Raw genomic sequence first — 17713 nt, 5'->3', positions numbered from 1 at the left:
GAGGGATTGGCAGGCATTCAGAGGGGCAGTGTTCCTGAGGTACATGAGAAAGCTCAGGGACCATGTAGATGCTTGACTAAGTCTTCAGAGACCACACATTTATGATCTTAATTCCCAAGGAATTGACTTTATCCTTTTATTATTAGTGTTCCTGATCTCATTTCTTTATTTTATTTCATGCATCTTTATCTACAGTTACCATAAATGCCCTGGGGAATGAGCCAGATATAAATAAATACATGACATTAGGAGAAAGTGGATATGATACTTCAGCAATACCAAACCAGCAGCTGACCTGCAGGTACATGGCCACAGCTATCTCTTTGCACCTGGAAGGGCTCCTCTCTCATCACCAGTCTTTCCTTACATCCTCCTCTTCTGAGTCTCAGCTGAAACTCTCCTAAGAAGCCCGACTTAGGCCTGCCCTCTTTTGGGCACCTTTTGAGCCTTACACTTCATGTTACATTTTGTCTCATCAGCCTAGAAGGTGGTCCCAGCAGGCCAGCAACTAACTTTTATTGTCTACAAGAAATATGGACCATACTGAAGACTGGTATTACCTGATCTTCACCCAGAGGTCTTGGATATGATAGGAAATCAATGAATGACTGTGGAATGTTGAAGGAGGAACCGTTCAGAGCAGAAAGGGTTGTTTCATAGATGAAAGAGAGAGATATATAGATATAGATACAGATGGAGTCATGGACATAGAGGTATTTTCTGGACTCTTAGAGAACTTGGAATATGCTTGGCAACTGGTTCCATTCCTCCTGGACCACACTTCTATTTAATCTCTGCACTCCGCCAACATGAGCCTCTCAGTTCTCAAATATACAAACTCATGACCACCCTCAAGCCTTGACACAAGCTGGGTCTTTTTTAGGTCACCCCCAGATGGCTACTTCTCCCTATCAGCTTCATTGTCACTTCCTTAGAGAGGTCTTCTGTGACCTGACAACTGACAGCAATCACAAGTAATGCTCCAGCCTATGGTCAATTTCCTTCTGATGATGTCACATTCTCTGTTATTTTCTTTTTTTCTATTCTTTTTGCTTACACTGTTTCCTCAGAAAGCAAGGCCTACACCCCAGTCCATGCATAGTTTCTAGCACAGAAGTCCAAGAGTCAGAGCTACTGCAACAACCACTCAAACATATGCTCATTGAACTTCACTTTTGTTATCCAAGGACCTCAGCCACACCCTTTATCATTCCCAGTTACACTCATACATAAATTAGCACCCAAGGGCTCCAAGCTTTACCCTCAGATCAGCCAGCATGGCGTCCCTACTCTCTCCTTTCCACAGTCAGTCTCCCTTCTTTGCCAGGACAAAGAGCCAAGTTTTCACCAACCCCCATCAACAATAGCAAAGAGAAGAAAACTTTAGAACTTTCTGTTCTGAGACTTTGAAAGAATTTTTTAATTAACCAGAATTGTTTCTCATAATAGATGGGTCCCAAGGCGAGAGCGCACTGTAGCTTTTGCAGCAGGCGCCTGGTGGCCAAGTGGTGCAAGGGGGGCCTTGCGGGTTGTGAATGGCAGCAGTGCCTCAGGAGGGCCCCAGCCTGATTCTCCACGCCATGACCATCTGCCGTTTCATTATTTATGTAGTTGGGAACACTTCTGTGTGTGAAGTCTAAAGCATTTTTTTGCACTGATGAGTATGTTAAGTATTCAAGTTTAGAGGAATAAACAAAGATATGTTTCCCCTATCCATAAGTCATATTAAATTTTTTAAAGCATTTCCTGACATGATGATACCTTCCCCTAACCATAATGTTAGTTTTTGGAATGCAGGTATACCTCACATTAGGAAATCCAATATACAAAAATCTGAACCTCAAAAAAAACTTCCTGGGTATAATTAGCCTGTTAAGTAAGGGACTATACTCAGTTTTCAAAAAGGATTCAACCCAAGATTAATATATTTTAGTTCACAAAATATTGACCATTTTTCAAAACCCCATTTATAATCATTCTTTTTAGATGCTATAAACTAGGGAGATAAATAACCAGACTATAAGGACTATTTGCATATAAAGACTGTATGTTATTCATTTCTATATTCTTACCAAGTAATGTTATGTCTCATCAAAATTCATGTGTTGTTTAATTACGTATGATACAGCATTTCTGTACATTAAAATATTGTGGGTTGAGCTATAGATTTGAATCTTAGGTTACTTTGAAAAATTCCCTAATGACAGTCATCATACATGGCATATAAATATACTTTGCCTTATTTGTTAATAAATTAAAATAAAGTATTATACGATATAGAAGAAAGAAAGTCAGTAAGTAAATAATTAGAAGAAAGTGAGAAGATGTAGCTAACATTTTCAGACTAGACATTTCTATTGAGTGAAGTCTTTGGAGAAGGAAGTAAGCATCTATATCCCTAAGGAGTTTTCAAAACATAACTTAGATTCAACATGTCTTTCAAAGGACAGTGACCGTGACCTTATGTTGAGAATATTGCATTAATGCATAGAACTTGCATAACTGGATGCCTGGTCTCTTGGAGGTGCTTCAAGCTATATCATCTTGCTACCAAAAGAAACAACTTTAATCTCATTTGTTATGAGGTCAAATGCTCAAAAGAGTGCTCAAGGAGGTGGCTTTGAGCTGCTCTCTGGTGGCAGAGCCCATGGCATCATGAGCTTTTGTGGAGCATGGTGGTAGAGCCATGCCTTAGTGCCAAGCATAGGCGAGGAAGTGTGTGACTAGCAGGAGGCAAAACTACAAGCAACCCATGGGATGAAATGAGTTCTGTCAGTATAGATTATTCACTTCTTATGTGGACTTTGCATTCTGGTAAGTTGTAATACAGTAGAGCATGTTCGAAGATAAGTTTTAAGAATAAACAGTTGAGAGGAAAATTCTGGTAAGGAAAATTCAATCAGCTAACTAAGTACTTGCTGTATGTCAGAAGAAGGTTGCCCTTTTCTGATTTTGTCAGCAGGATCCCTTGTTCATTTAAGGCTATCTGCTAACCTAGCCACAGTCTTCTTACTCATGAATTAGAAGAAGGAGCCTCTCCAAAGGGACAAATGAGAACAAGGAACCCTTCTTCTGGTAGATACAGTGGTCTGGTATACTACAGATCACTGCTTGCTAGCAGAGCTCAGACAGAAGTCAGGAGGGCCCAGACCATAAACTTCCCATCTCTGTGTGAGCCCTGTTCAGCTCCCTTTCCTCTGCATGAGGCTACTGATCACTGCAGCCCAGCCACTGCAGCTGCAGCCCAGCCAGGCTACTGATCACAACCACCACCAGTCACTATGCAAAGATGCCTGCCCCCTGCTTAAACCAGGATCCCAGCCTCTCTCTGCTAGGACTACGGGGATATTTGTCTATACTCACAGTGATGAGCAGTTAGTAGTTCAGTGGGCTCTATGCAGGGCCAAGCCTTGGCATTGATCTTTAGAGGGCATAAGGAACAGGCTCTGTTAGGCTATTGTATTCTTGCATTTACCTGAAATCTTGTTCACATTAAATTGATAGGCCTGGAACTGGCACCACCTAAATCCATCTCTGAAAAACCATTCAACAGGTTGAGGAGGTTCAATACCATGAGTGGAACCTCTCCTCCTCTTGGGACAGGTAACAGCGCAATGCTCAAACAGCCCAGGGATCTTCATGACAGAAGATGGCAGAGGTGAGTATCATGTCTACTGAGCTCTCACAACAAACTGTAAGCTTCAGTGGAAGACTGGCATTCCAGGATTCAGTTCAGATTATTTAAGGAATAAAAAATTCTGGGGCTTTGGGCACTGCAGCTTCTATCTTGGAAGCTCCTTTCCAGCAAATGTGATGTTTCAGGAAAGATTCTAATCTGATGAGGTTACTGTATTTAGCAATACAACATGCTCATGCCAGTTATAGTATGTCATCAGAAACCAAGGGGCTTCTCCCCACAAAAAAAGTGAAAAAATGTGAACTTGCAACTGAGGACATTGGACCACAAGTTTGATCTTTGCAGCTTTCCTGTATATGTCACCTGCTCTCAGCAAGTCATTGATAACATTCTTCAAACCTAATCTGACAGAAAGGACACATTAAAAGATTTGCCCTAAGGTGCTTTTAAAGGGTAAACACAACTAGAGAATTTAAGTTGCAGGATTTTTTTTCAGGAAAAATATCAGTTATAATATTTTAACACAACGGATATAAGCATAAATGAACATATTAAATAAAATGACCAAACAAAAACAAAAGCACAAATCACAGTAGCAAATACACCAACTAAACACTCTGCGTCACATTATGCCATAACCTTGCTGTGATGCAAAAACATCGAACCACAGAATGTCAACTTTAATATATACCCCTAATAGCAAAATGTCTGCTTTTATTGAAGAAAAAAACAAAAACTATATTGCTCTAAGCAGTTTTGAAATGAATATCTGATTGGAAACTTCCCCTGTGCATATAATTGCATGCTAATTTACATTTTAATTACTTCCTAAGAAATCAAAAGCATTTGTTGATAATAGAACATAATGTCAACTTCACAGTGCACTGTTGGTGAATGCTTAATGAACTTAATTAAATAATTAGTGATGTTAATTATCCTTCTATTACATAGATAAAGATGTCTCACAAATGATGCACTTGGTAAAGAAACATCAGTAAAGGTATCTGTGTTTCCTTTGTTCACTTATTTCTATTTTTCAAATTCCCATAGCAGGCACTTGTGATAGACTAGTAATATTTATACTTCCTTAAAATGAAAAAATAAAAGCCACTGGGTTCATCAGCCCATAATTGTGCTTCCCCATTATTCTGAATACTAACATTATGTTGGTGATGCTGCTTTTTCAAATCCTCTGCTGTCAGGACCTATTGACTGTGTTCAGTTATGGTGTATAGTTCCTTGTTCAAAGGAATTCCTTCCCACTCACTTCTCACTGATGTGAGGGAGAGGTTCTAACATAAATTGTTTGCAGAATGGTGGTGGGGTGTGTGTGTGTGATCAAGGGAAGAGAGTGCCCTAGTTTAGTGCCCAGACTACCAGAAGAAAGCCTTTAGGGCCAATGTACCCCTCTCTGCTTCCTGCCTGTCTGTATGGCCCCAACTGCCCCAGGACACCTTGCTGCTGTGAGAAGGTCAATTCTGGGTGCAGTGTGGGAACACAGCTGCCTGCAAGACCAAGGGCTAAGACACATGCTGCAGTTAAAGTGAAAAAGGAAATTTCAGAGTTTTAAGAAATGATACTATTGGACTTAATAATAATTTTTCTCTTTCTTGCCCCCAAATTCCACCACAACCAAAGCATAATGCAAGTTCTTTCTGAAAATGACTCTAATCCAGACATACCCCAAAAAGGTCTAAGGCCAGGATGAGCACAGTGGCATAAGTTTTAGGGTCAGTTATCTCAGGAAAAGCATTAAGAGAAAATAAGTCATTTGCAGTCTTGCCCACTACAGTTAAGGAAACCATAATCACATCAGCAGGGTGGTTTACAGTTTTCAAAGTCTTTTGTTAAAACGACACTTTCATTTGTTTGTGAGTGGTTTTAGTCATCAAACAGCTAATTACTTGCTGGTGTTTAATTACTCACTCACAAGGCTTTTCCACCACCAAATACAAATTTTGATTTTTCATAAAGTTTGTGATTTCAGGTTTTCTGAATCACTCCTCTTTCCTAGTTTTTTTTTTTTTTTTTAAGATTTATTTATTTATCTTTAGAGGGAAAGGGACGGAGAGAGGGAGAGAAACATCAATGTATGGTTGCCTTTCGTGCGTCCCCTGCTGGGAACTGGCCTGCAGGGAACCGGCCTGCAACCCAGGCATGTGCCCTGACTGGGAATCAAACCACCATTGTCTGGTTCACAGGCCCGTGCTCAATCCATTGAGCTACACCAGCCAGGGCTCTTTCCTAGTTTTTGATGGTGTTGTCTCTCCAGCCCACTTCCTATCTGATTTGCTGACACAGATTGCCCTCATTTTTCCATGGCAGTGAGAATGGATCATCAAGATATCTCAGTCCACTTCAATTTGAGAAATCCTCCTGTGTTTTAATTTTCCCCAAACAAGAGAGACGTTGCTTTGAAATGTCTCTCTTACAGGCGTATTCACCTCCTGCAAAAGTTCTCTCTTTTGCCCACAAACACCATTCTGAATTTACTACAAGTTTAAGTAAAGTTTACTTACAAGTTTAAGTAAAAGCATTCTATATGACAACCTTCTGAATTTCAGATTTTTTAAATTTCCTACAACCTCTTAAGGAAATTAGACTTTGCCTCTTTTTACAGAACTTCCCTGGGAATTCTAACTTTCATTTTCACAAATGTATTTTTACTTCTCGGCTCTTACCCTGGGCCCTTTGGCTTATTTCCCTCCCATTCATTTCAAAGCCCTTTCCTTTCCATTTTCACAGTCTCTTCTCAAACTGGACTCTCCTGAGTTGTGAGCTTTTTTCCCAGCCAAGTGCACTCTGAGGCTTCCTCCTCCAGTGCTGTTCACCCACTGAACATTGAACTCACAAGCACATGTGTCCCCCATCAGACCTCGCCCTCCTTCCTGAAACAGGGGTGTAAGTTTCCATGAGGCTCCCCATGCATTCAGCCTCAGCAAGACCATCATCATTCAGCAGCAAAAGATAAATACAAACACACTGAAAAGTAAGACCAGAAATTGCTGAATCACTCCCACAGTGACTGCTAAAGCCTTCCAATTCTACCCACTTGCTTTCTTTTCTGCAATTTTTATTTGGATTCCATGATTTCTTTAAAGAAAAAATAAGGATACAGAAACATTGACGCATGAAATAATATGATATCTGGGATGTTGCTTCAAAATTATTTTGTGCGGAGGGGAAAGTGGGTAGTGATGGAGATGAGATAAGACTGGTAATGAGATGATATTGTGGAAATGATGGATAGATACATTAAAATTCATTTTATTATTTTTCTACTTCTGTATATGTTTGAATTTTAAACAATGATTTTTAAAAGAGATAATGGGTAAAGTGCTCAGAATGGATGGTCAAAATGCCCTGTCCCTGCCAGGGACCCAAGCCAGAACTGCTCTTCATACAGCTATCACCCAGCTAGTCTCAGGCAGCATCTCTGCCAGGGACACAGCATCACACCAGCTGGGGGTGGGACACAGTGGGCCTGTGCACACATTCAGGAAAAAAGACCATAGTAGGTCCATTGTCACCTCCCAACACAGGTGTCCAGTCTCAGAGATCTTCAAGGCCCCCATGTGTGGGCACTGCTGGCCTTACAGGTGTCTGGGTGGGAAGGCGCTTGCCCACGGGCAGCCTATAGAGGACCCCAGGGGGCCTTGGAGCAAATGCCCAGTGCTTTCGTGTCCTTGCCAGGGCAGACAGATTTCAGTGTGCCACTCTCTGGCTTTTGGCACCTTTCCATCCACTTCTGTTACTTCTCATACAGCCCTGCTTCCCTACACGGGCAATTTACACTTTGAAAACAGCAACTGAAATCTTACTCAACTATCTCCAAAAGCCATGAAACATGAAAAACACAGCCCAGCCCTGCTCCATGAAGTTTGCTCCTCTATAAGCCCCTAATTTTTGCACCAGTGGGGCCCACCTGGCACCTGTATGAGATAATCTTTCATTGATCCCAGGAGGAAAGTGGGATAAAATCCAAATGACACTTTGCCAAAAAAGACACAGGTCAGGCAGCTGCACCCACCCAGAGGGGCTCCCACTATACTCTCAACCTTTCTCCTTTGGCTTGTTCCTCTCTGTTCTCTGCAGAGCCAATAGAACCACCTATCATGCCTGCATACCCCCATTTCTCATGGCCTGGTTCCTTTGTCTTTTGTGGGCCCATTTTTTCTTCATCTCAGCCTTGTTTAAACAGAATTCTCTGGTGTGTTCTTCAATTCCTGCAGCTCTGACCACTGCTGCTGTGGCCCCCATCGCATCCCACCTGAATGATGATGCTATAGTCCCCAGACTGGCTCTGACCTCCGGGTCCCTAACCTCCAGTCTAACCTGTACATACAGAAACATTCTGCTTCCCTGCTCAGCCCCCACCTATGGGCCGCGACACCCCCCAACCTGACCCCATGCTCATCTTGCCACCTGCCACACCCCCAGACACCCCCCTGCTCTGTCCAGGCCCAGGAGCCACACTCATCTGCTCAGCCCTGTCCCTCCCAGTCCCCAGCTCCACATCCAGTATATCCATTTCTACTTGCTAATACTTTAAAAAAGAACATATGATGACAGTTAAACTTTATATTTTGGAATAATTTAGATTTACAGAAAAGTTCTAAAGATAATACAGAGTTCTTATTAAGCCCTTACCTGGTTTCTCACATGTTAACATAATTTTCACTGACACCATCACCATGTTGTGCCTGTCAAAACTAAGAAACTAAAATTTAAAAATAAAATAAAATAAGAAACTGAAAATGGGTATTGATGTTTATTCAACTTTTTTTAAAAAACAAAAAAATTCTTACACTGAACAGGTAAGCAAATCATGACCACTGCTGTAAAGAGAAATGGCTGACCATATTGGGCTGGAATGATGAAGTGGCTTCCAGGACTCCCTGAGTTGGCCTTTGGTGGCCCTAAGGGGGCTCAAGATCCCAGCATCTGTCCAATAGGCTGACACCACAGGACTTTGCCCTGGTAGAGACCATTAGTTTACAACTAGATCCCAGAAGGGACTCTAAGGATGTCGGAGGAAGAAAAAGAAGAAATAGCATCTATCATTTCAGTCTTGCCTCAAAGGCTCACCTGCCAAGAAAACATTTTCTACTAAAGATGAAGGTAGGTAAAAGGAATTAGGACTTGTACACTGTGTGTTTGGCTCCAAGGAACAATTTATCAGTGCTGCAGAGCTGTCAGAGGCTGACATGATAAGGAATAACACCAAATGAATAATGTTTCCTCCAAAACCAACTCCTTTAATTATAAGCTTCTCCTTTCCAGAAGAGAGACAGAAGATGCAGAAACACCAATTTCATGCACTTGTGCCTGAATAATGTCTCCATGCTGCTCTTTCCAGATGGCGACCTTCTCACTGGAGAGACTAATGATGTGGGCATATTTAGGGGAAAACCAATAACAGAGTCTTTAACCTTCAACAACAAAAAGTGTGTTATACAAAATGTTCCTTGGGATACATTAGAAAATATCAATTACATTGCTCACTGAGGTGTAATCAGCTGTAATAATCAAAATTAATTTTTAAAAATAATTAAACAGACCCCAGGGCAAATAGTTGATACTCTTATGCTATGACATCACAGTGTACATATGTACCTGAGAAGTTCTGCCTTCTGTTAGCAACAAAGGCATCTCGTGAGGATATGTGATGAATGCAGGGGGCTGGAGCTGGTGAGTTCCACCCCAGCCAAAGGACAAGGAGCTCCATGCAGTTCCCTACACATTCTTTAAGAAATTTCTATGTAACAGGCACTGTGCCCAGCCCAGACTGAGGTACTGGAATAGAATGCTTCTAAGCAAAGACACAGTTAATTTTCAAAGTTAGGAAGGAAGAAGCCAGGGGCAGGAGTATGTGCACATAAATGTGTATGTACATGTACATGTTTTACAGAAGTTTATCCCACTAGGTATGTACAGTTATAAGACTTGGGACATGCTTACCTCTTCAAGCTCCTAAGTGCCCAGATCAAAGAGGAAAACAGCAGTGAGAGTCCTGCTGGTCACAAGTTACTGTAGGAAAGCACAGATCTTCTTGGAGTAACAGTGAGGGTACAGTCCTGGCAGCTGTCCTCTCTCCACTTTAGTCCAGACACACTGGCTGTTCCTGCCCTAGGACACTCCCACACACGTCTGCCTCATGCCTTGGCCTGGTAGTCCTCTATGCCTGACCATGCTTTCCTGGAGAGTAAGAAGGCATGTGTCCTTCCTTGTTTCTCTACTCCAATGCCTCCTGCCAGAGGCGCATCTGACCACTTCCACCTAAACAGTCTGGCACCTCTCTCGACATCCTCTTCAGCCATCCTGCTCTATTTTTCCTCATTGTAATTAGCAGTCCCTACATTTATTGTCAATCTTCACCCCCCAGAAAGCAACCTTTATTAAAACAGAGAATAGATTACTTTTTCTCTCTTCTGTAATCTCAGTGCTTAAAGCAGGAGGTAGAGTCAGCACTTAATGAACATTTGTGGAGTAAATGAATGAATGAATGACACCTGAGTTGATGTAGCAACATCTTCAACAGCCTGCCTTCACAAAACAACAGAACCAACTTCAAATATCCTTATTTCCAGATCTCCCAATGAGTCAAGAGTGAACAATGACAAGCCATTTGTGAACCGACATAACTCAAAAATTGCAGCCTATTCAAGCCTCATTCAGATGAAGTAGTTTCTCAACCCATCTCTTTAGGGCTTAAAGACAGCTGAACTGAGACAATGGCAGTGTCCTGGAAGAAAGTGTTGCACTGGCAAGAGTTAGCACCAGTAACCTGCACGTCCATATCCAGCATCCCAGTCATCCCTTCCCTAGCTCCGAGACAGACAGACCTGACTTCCCATGAACAGTACTCATTTGGTCAAGGAGTAGAAGCTAAAGGGTGAACCCAAGGGAAGAGGGGAAGGATCCCTCCTGCCACAAATGTCATTTGTCAAGGGCAAGTGCACGGGCAAGTAAGGGATGCTCCACCTCCCAGGGCACAGTGCAGCAACATCGTGTGTGGAAGGGTCATTCCCTTGGTAAAGAAAGCTATACAGTAAAAGAGACCCAAGATAGATGGAGAATATCTGGAAACTCTGTCCCATTGCTCCCAGACTTCAACTGCTATTGCAGCTAAACCACAGAGCAATCAACTCTAAAATCCAGTGGAGAGTGAGTGACAGCATATGTAAGTGAGTGCATATACAGACAAAAGTATGGAGCATGTGCATGTTTTGACAAGAGTCTGCCTTCCTGCAGGGCATTCAGAATCAGGCAGCCCAGGCTCTCCTAGTGAAGTAACTGCTGCCCAAACTGGCACTTCTGGCCACACAGACTAGGGGTGGCTGCAGAATGACTCAGAAACCACAAGCTCTGGGGACAGAGAGAGGTGGCTGGAGAGGTGCTGGCTGCAGAAACAGCACAGCAGGGAGTAGTCCTGGCCAAGGCTGAGAACTTTTGGAGGGAGTGGGAACAGTACCCCACCATAGCCCTGTGATACAATATCACTCCTGGACTCTTCCCAGAGCCATCTAGGGGAGATACAAAGACAAACCTTATCTAAAACTGTCAGACTCTGGCAGGTGGTACCCAGCCTTGATGGAGAGACACTGTGATTTATGGGGAAAGGGAGAACGTGGAGAACAGGCCCCCCAAGGCTTGGTGCTGCAGCATGGGGGCCACACAGAATCTCTTAAAAGGGGAGCTGAGGCAAGACACAGCCTCAATAGGGACCCAATGTTCATGTGTATGAGCATTCGTGTAGCAGCTCTGCTAACAAAGAACTCAAAGAGATACAGTCACCCTGGAGGGACTGTAGGACCCAACTCAACATGGCTGGCAAGCAGAGGACTGAACAGGGTAGAGAGTTTGAGCTTGAGCCTCCAACAAGAGAGCAGCAGGCTAGAGACTGGCCAGCCAGAGCCAGAACAACTGAGATTCTCTGCAGCCAGGCAGGTCCCCACACAGACAGGTGAACCCAACCCCAATCTGTGGTATTACAGGCTCTGCAGATCAGTGAGGCCTGACTCAGGAACCACCTACTGAGCCCATTTCCACAGGGGAAGGAATTAAAATCAGGCTAGATGAAGCAGAGGATCAAATCACTAAGCTGGAGGGCAAGGTAGAAAAAACTCCCAGAGAGAGCAACAAAATTAAAAAAGACTCAAAAAGAATAAAGAGGGTTTAAGTGAGGTATAGGACAACATTAAATATAATAATATTCATATTATAGGGATACCAAAAAGAGAAAAAGAGGAGCAAAGGATACAAAACCTATTTGAAAAAGAACTAACAGAAAACTACCTTAACTTGATGAGGGAAAAGTCACCCAAGTCCAGGAAGCACAGAGGGTTCCAATCAAGATGAACCCAAAGAGGCCCGCTCCAAGACACATCATAATTAAAATTGCAAAATTCCAAGACAAGGGGAGAATCTTAAAGGCAGAAATAGCTAGTATTAAACGAAGAAATAGCTAGTAACATGCAAGGGATCTCTGATACAGATATCAGCTAATTTCTCAAGCAAAACACCACAGGTCAAAAGGGAATGGCAAGAAGTATTCAAAGTAATGAAAAGCAAAGGCCTGCAAACAACTCTACTCTAACCAGCAAGGGTTTCCATTAAAATGGAAGGTGAAATAAGGAGTTTCCCAGACAAAACATGGGTAAAAGAACACACCTCCACCAAACCAGCACTGCAAGATATGCTAAAGGGACTTTTTAAGAAGAGGAAGGAAAAGAAAGACATGGGGAGGACACAGGTATGAAGGAAAAAGATGGCAATGAATAAGTACCTACCAATAATAACCTTAAATGCAAATGGATTAAATGCTCCAATCAAAAGATATAAGGTAGTAGAATGAATAACAAAACATGATGTGCACTATGCTGTCTACAAATGTCCCACCTTAGAACAAAAGATCTACAGAGATTGAAAATGAGATATTAGAAAAAAATATTCCAAGCAAATTGATGGAAAAAGAAAACCTGGGGTAGCTATACTTGTATCAGGCAAAATAGACTTCAAAACAAAGGCCATATAAAAGAGACACAGAAAGACAGTTCATAATTCTCAAGGGAAGAATTCATCAAGAAGACATAAATATTATAAACATATATGCATCCAATATAGGAGCACCTAAATATATAATGAAATCTTGGAGGACTTGAAGAAAGATATAGACAACAACATATTTATACTAGGGACTTTTAACACCTCACTGTCAAAAATGAGTAGATCTTCCAACAAAATATCAACAAGGATATTGTGGCATTGAACAATGCCCTATATCAAATGGACTTAACTGATTATATATATACAACCTATCATCCCAGAGAAGCAAAATACACATTCTTTTCAAATACATAGGGAACATTTCAAAGATAGACCACATGATAGGACTCAAAACAAACTCAACAAATTCAAGAAATATGAAATCATCTCAAGCATTTCCTCAAACAACAAGGGCCTGAAACTAGAAATAAAACTCAAGGATAAAACTCAAAATCACTCAAATATGTGTAGATTGAATAGCATGCTATTAAACAACAAATGGTTTAAGAATGAGATCAAGGAAGAAATCAAAAAGTTCCTGGAAACAAAGAAAAATGAACACACAACAGTCCAAAAACTCATGGGACACAACAAAGACAGTCTTGAGAGGAAAGTTCATAGCAATACAGGTATACCCAAAAAAGATAGGAACATTTCAAAAACAACCTAAGGCTGCACCTTCAAGAACTGGAAGAACAACAACAAACAAAGCCCAGACCAAGTAGAGGAAGGAAATAACCAAGATTAGAGCAGAAATAAATGATATAGAAACTAAAAGAACAATTCAAAAGATCAATAAATTCAGAAGCTGGTTCTTTAAAAACATAAACAAAATTGGCAAGCCTTTAAGCAGATTCATCAAGAAAAACAGAGAGAGGAGTAACATAAATAAAATGAGAAATGAAGAGGATAAATTACAACTTATACTACAGAAATACAAAGGATTGTAAGAAATTACTATAAAGAACAGTATGTCATGATATTTGAAAACCTGTATGAAGTGGGAAAATTTCTAGAAATATATAATCTTCCAAAACTCAATGAAGAAGAAGCAGAAACTCTAAACAGAACAATAACAGTTGATGAAATTGAAACAGTAATCAAAAAACTCCCAGCACACAAAAGCCCTGGGCCAGATGGTTTTACAGAAGAATTTTACAAAACATTTCTGGAAGAATTAACCCCCATTCTTCACAGACTATTCCAAAAAATCCAAGAGGATGGAAAACTCCCAAATTCTTTTTAAGAAGCCAGCATCATCCTATTCTCAAAACCAGATAAAGACCCAACGAAGAAAGAAAACTATAGGCAAATATCACTGATGAACATAGATGCTAAAATCCTCAACAAAATATTGGCAAATCACACCCAGCAATACATTAAAAAGATCATACACCATGATCAAGTGGAATTCATCCCAGGGATGCAAGGATGGAACAATATTCACAAATCAATAAATGTAATACATCACATAAACAAAGGGAAAAACAAAAATCACATGATCATATCAATAGCTATAGAAAAAGTATTTGATAAAGTACAGCACCCATTTATGATAAAAAAAAACCTCAGCAAAATGGGAGTAGAAGGAGCATTCCTCAACAAAATAAAGGCCATATGCAAGAGACCTACAGCCAACATCATACTCAATGGGCAAAAACTAAAAGCTTTCCCAATGAAATCAGGAATAAGACAAGGATACACACTTTTACCCACCACTTCTAGTCAACATAGTATAAGTCCTGAGTACAGTTATCAGACAAGAAAAAGAAATAAAGCCATCCGAATTGGAAAGGAGGAAGCGAAACCATCATGGTTCTCACAAGACATAATAGTGTACAGAAAATCTTATAGAGTTCACCAAAAACACTACTTGACTTAATAAGTGAATTTGGGAAAATAGAGTGATACAAAGTCATTCAGAAATCAAAGGCATTTTTGTACACCAACAGTGAAATATCAGAAACAGAAATCAGGAGAAAAATCCCATTTGATATACCAACGAGATAAAGTACTTAGGAATAAACCTAACCAAGCCGGTAAGAGACCTGTGCTCAGAAAACTAGACAACGCTGAAGAGAGAAATTAAGGAAAACACAAATAAATGGAAGCATAATGGATGATGTTAGACTGGAAGAACTAACATCATCAAAGTGTCCATACTGTCTAAAGCAATTTATATTCAACACAATCCCTATTAGGATACTAATGATGTATTTCACAGATATAGAACAAACATTTCAGAATTTTATATGTAACCAAAAACACCCTGAATTGCCACAGCAATTTTGAGTAAGAAGAACAAGATAGGAAGGGTCACAGTATCTGATGTCAAACTATATTACAAGGCCATGGTAATCAAAACAGTCTTGTACTGGCATAAGAACAGACACATAGATCAGTGGAACAGATTAGAGAGCCCAGAAATAAAAGCCATGTCTCTGTGGTCAATTGATATTTGACAAAGAAGCCATGAGCATACCATAAAGTAAAGATAGCCTCTTCAATAAATGCTGTTGGGAGAAATAGACTGGTACATGCAAAAAAATGAAACTAGAGCACCAACTTATACCATACACCAGAATAAATTCAAAATGAATAAAAGACTTAAATATAAGTCATGACCCATAAAGGTCCTAGAAGAAAATGTAGGCAATAAAATTTCAAATATCCCACATAGCAATATTTTTGCCAATATATCTCCCTAGGTTAAGGGAAATAAAGGGAAAAATACACAAATAGGACTACATCAAACTAAAATTCTTCTTCATGGCTAAATAAACCATCATGAAAATGAAAAGGGAACAGATTGTATAGGTGGATGTATTGCCAATCATACATTGGACAAGGGTTTGATCTCCAAAATATATAAAGAACTCACATAACTCCACACCAGGAAGACAAACAATCTAATTAAAAAATGGGCAAAGGGTCTGAACAGACACTGCTCCAAGGGGGACATACAGATGGCCCATAAACATATGAAAAGATGCTCAACATCACTAGCCATCAGAGAGATACAAATAAAAACCATGAGATATTACCTCAGATCTGGCAGAATGGTCATCACTAATAAATCAACAAACAAGTGCTGGTGAAAATGTGGGGAAAAGGGAACCTTAGTGCACTGTTGGTGGGAATGCAGACTGCTGCAGCCACTTTGGAAAACTGTATGGAATTTCCTTAAAAAACTAAAAACGGAACTGCCTTTGACCCAGAAATTCTCCTGCTGGGAATGTACCTTAAGAATCGTAAATCACCAATTTAAAAGAACTTATGCACCCCAATGTTCATAGCAGCACTATTTACAATATCAAGTGCTAGAAATAATCTAAGTGCTCATCAGTAGATTAGCAGATCAAAAACCTGTGGTACATTTACACAATGGAATACTATGCAGCAGAAAGAAAGAAGGAACTCCTATCTTTTGTGATAGTCTGAATGGAAGAATGGAGAATATCATGCTAAGTGAAGTAAGCCAGTTAACAAAAGACAAATACCATTTGATTTCATGTGCAAGATAAATCTAAAGAACAAAATAAACTAATAAGTAAAATTAACTATAGGCATGGAAACAGGGAACCAACTGAAAGTGATTGGAGCGGAGGCAGGAGTCAGATAATGCTAGAAAGAAAGGGAAGGGAGGGGACCTGACAAAGAACAAGTATGAATGACTCATGAACATGGACACAGTGAAGGAATGAACTGTGAATGTGGGGGTTGGGATAGGTGGAGAAGAGCAAAGGGGAAAAATGTGACGACTGTAATAAATAACAACAACAAAAAAAGATTTTTAAAAAGCTATATGGTAAAATGGAATTTTGTAAACTATCTTCTATTTCTAAAGCACTTGCAGTTCCTAAGTGTTTTTCCCTACATTCTAGTGTAAACAGAGCACATTCTCAGTTGTGTGTTCAGGGATCAAGGGTCTGAGAGGTTATGAAAGGGCAAGGTCATGCATGGCAGTACAGAGGCAGGAAATGATACCTTCACTCTGCTACCTCCTGGCTGCAAAGCCCTTGCCATTTTTTAGATTCAGTTTCCATATCTATAAAATGGAGCTTATAATTGCTGTGTGATATAGGTGATATAAAATCTGTTATGCACTCTCTCACTGAGCCAATAAGTCTGTCCACATACTTACTGATCGCTGTCTTCCACAACCCCAAGTGCTGAAGACACAGGCTATCCTGGTTCTGAACTAGGAGGCCAGCCAGTCCAGGCAAGCTGACTTCCTGTCTTTCCTTCTATGATTAGGCTTTCTCCATATATCCTGAGGCCTCTTGTTTTGGAAGCTTAGAACGAAGAAACTCTCCTAACCTTGGTAGCCTGAGTGGTTGCAGGAAGCCCTTCATTCCGTTCTTCTCTCCAGTATGTGATGACACTGCATTAGTTACTAACCACAGTGGACACATGGGGACAGCAAGGCCCAGATTCTGAGCAGGTGGAATTTGAAGTCAACCTCAGTTTCCAAAGTCAAATGGGCAAGAGCTCAAATTGTGTGGTGTGTCTATTAACCACCTACTTTACCTCCTTGGGGAGCCCTTTCTCACAGTCTCTTACAGTTATTTGTCCCAGTGTGGAGGTAAGAAGATAAAGAATCGGGTAAGGTAAATAAACTTCCCAAGGCCTCCTCACCCTAAGGCTATATCCATTCAATGCTCATAGTCTGCCTCTGCAGATAAATCAGTGACTCCGACATTAAAACATATAACAGATTGTGTTTTCCAAAAAGAGCCTCCATGCTCTTGCAGAATCTTGACACTTCCTCTCAAAAAATTGGAGTATATTTCCTTGTCCTTGAACCTGAACAGAACTTTGTGCCTATCTCAACCCAAAGAACACAGCAGAGGTGATGCTGCATAGCTTCCGAAGCAAGCTTATGGAAGGCAAGGCAATGTGGCTTCTGCCTGGTTCTCTCTCTCTCTCATCCTTCCTCTCCCTAGGAACACTGGTCCATGAATCGCTGTCACCAGGTTGTAAGGAAACCCAGCACACATGGAGAAGCTGTGTATAGGTGTTCCAACC

General features: G+C 40.8%; 1 protein-coding gene across 4 annotated transcripts in view; it reads right to left on the bottom strand.

The window, feature by feature from the left end:
* Positions 1–17713, bottom strand: part of WDFY4 (WDFY family member 4) — a 362573-nt gene that overhangs the window by 164607 nt on the left and 180253 nt on the right. The window lies entirely within an intron of this gene.

Source organism: Artibeus jamaicensis, unplaced genomic scaffold (genome assembly GCF_021234435.1).
Source record: "Artibeus jamaicensis isolate MK-2021 breed Jamaican fruit bat unplaced genomic scaffold, CSHL_Jam_final contig_468, whole genome shotgun sequence".
Taxonomy (NCBI): domain Eukaryota; kingdom Metazoa; phylum Chordata; class Mammalia; order Chiroptera; family Phyllostomidae; genus Artibeus; species Artibeus jamaicensis.
The sequence above is the reverse complement of the archived record's forward strand: the minus strand, read 5'-3'. Positions and strand labels throughout refer to the sequence as shown.